The following is a 2,256-nucleotide window of genomic DNA, read 5'->3' on the forward strand; positions in this document are numbered from 1 at the left end:
CCATTTAGCTCTCCATCCTTCAATTAACCCCACATGTGTTTATCAGCCAGGTTGACACAATAAGCTAACTAACTCACATATATATCAGAGTTTATATATCTATGCAGATACAGGTAGGTACTTTGGTTGTTTCCATCTTTTTGTCATTTTAGATAGCATTGCAATAAACATGGGTGTGCTTTAATCTGGGTTTCCCCCCCCCCCCCCCACTGTGCAACCCGCTTCAGTGCCTGAAGCCCATGGGGTAAAGCCAGGCAATGGTTCAGGGTTACAGTTTGCTTTGGCATAGGACACTATGAGAGGCCCATGGGATCGGACCTGCCATAAATCCAAACCCATGCCGTATCTATTTGTGTTTTGCTCTTTATTGCTTTGGTGTCCATATTGACCAGAGACATTGCTGATTCACGTGGTATTTCTTAGAATGAACTTTTTTAAACTTGAGAAGACAGCAATGAATTAAAAAGAAATCTACAACAAAATTAATAGAACGTCTCATGAAAAAAATATAAAGACCCTAAAGATTCAGTAAATACTAAAATAATAGCAGCAAAGGAAATGTTAAGAAAATCAATAATCAAAAGAAAATCAACACTGAAAAAATACATGGAATAAATAAATCATAAGCAACACACACAGAGAGCAAAATGACAGCAATAAATTCTAACCTGTCAATAATCACACTGATATAAATGGATTAAACATACCAGTCAAGATGCAGAGAGTAGCAGAATGGGAAAGAAACTAAGGAACATCAATATGCTTTCCACCAGAGACATCTATTCAGCACAAAGACAAAAATAACATAAAAATGAAGGATGTAAAAACATATATACAAGTACTTGCATAGTTAATGGCCTGAAATGTAAACCCCTCATCTAATATACAATACAAACAATTTATTAAAAGAAACAATCTAGACATTTATAGAGGGAAACAAAGGAAGGTGTGGCAATAGTAAGTCCCAATAAAATAGACTTCAAGGTAAAAACCAGCAAAAGAGGCATGGAAAGGCACAGTCTAAGGATTAAAGTACCGATTCAACAATAGGACATAACCCCAGTAAATATCTATGCACCTAATGAAAAAGCCCCAAGAACATAAAGAAAAAATTCACAAAATAGAAAACGAAAACTAGACAATCCCCAAACATTACTAGGAGCCTTTAATACATTACTTTTGATGAGAAGCAGAACAACTGGAAAGACGTCCAGCCAAGGGACAGAATATGTAAACAGCACAGTTAACTACCTTGCCCTCACAGAGATGTACATAGCAGCCAGACAAACAGCAGCACAGCAGGTCTCCAATAGTCCAATGCTGGAAGAACAGGCTCCAGAAAGACATGTGTTCGAGCACAAAGCAAACCTCAATCAATTCAAAGCATCTATGTTTAAAAGCATCAAGATACAATGTGTGTCTTCTCGGATCAATAACAGGAAGATCAGGGGGTGAAATAAAACTTGAAAATGGAAGAGCATGCTACCCAAACATTGCTGGATAAAAGAAGAAAATTTAAAAACATTAAAGTAATTTCTTGCCTACAGAGAGAATGAAAACACAGCATACCCAAAGTTTTGGCACACAGCAAAATCAGTGCTCACAGGATAATGTAGAACAATAAACAGACATAAAAACAAACAACCCAACAAATTAATACTTTGACCCAACATCCCCAGCCATTAGAGAAGAAACAGCAGAAGAAAGGAAATGACAAAAATTTGAGCAGATATAAATGAACCGAAAATAGAAAGCCAATCGAAAAAATAAATAAGGCTGGAAGTCGGTTTTTGAAAAGATGAAGAAACTTGACAAGCCATGGACAAACCTCACAAAGAAGAACTCTACTATAACCAAGTTGCAAATGTTGATGACATGGACCAATTTGTAGACACACACAGGTTTTGTTAGGTACACGATAGTCAGCAACCTCGTGCACGACACAATGAAACACTGCCTGGTCCCGTGTTGTGCTGGAGCCCATTGCTACAGCCATGGTGTTAATCCATCTTCTGGAGGGACCTTAGTCTCAGGGACCGCCTTGGAAAAGTTAACTGTATGAAATAAGAAAGGCCTTCCTGCCCCAGGGATTCATTTCAGAAGGCAGGAAAGAAGAGCGGATGGAAGTGGGAGAAGCAGAGGGTGTGGGAGGACTGCTGTGACATGGTGGACATTGCAAAAAAAAAAAAAAATTGTGCCTATGGGCAGCAGAACAGAAATGTCAGGGATACAGTTGAGAGAAAGATTAGATTTTCA

The 2,256-nt window shown here is 38.3% G+C and overlaps 1 non-coding gene across 1 annotated transcript; it reads right to left on the bottom strand.

Moving 5' to 3' along the window:
- Positions 1-207: 207 nt before the first annotated feature.
- On the bottom strand, positions 208-341 carry LOC142457592 (small nucleolar RNA SNORA42/SNORA80 family). Its single transcript, XR_012786297.1, has one exon. It is a non-coding gene; the product is annotated as a small nucleolar RNA SNORA42/SNORA80 family (small nucleolar RNA).
- Between the last annotated feature and the right edge of the window lie 1,915 nt (positions 342-2,256).

The sequence above is a fragment of the Tenrec ecaudatus genome, chromosome 9 (assembly GCF_050624435.1).
Source record: "Tenrec ecaudatus isolate mTenEca1 chromosome 9, mTenEca1.hap1, whole genome shotgun sequence".
NCBI classification, from domain to species: Eukaryota; Metazoa; Chordata; class Mammalia; order Afrosoricida; family Tenrecidae; genus Tenrec; species Tenrec ecaudatus.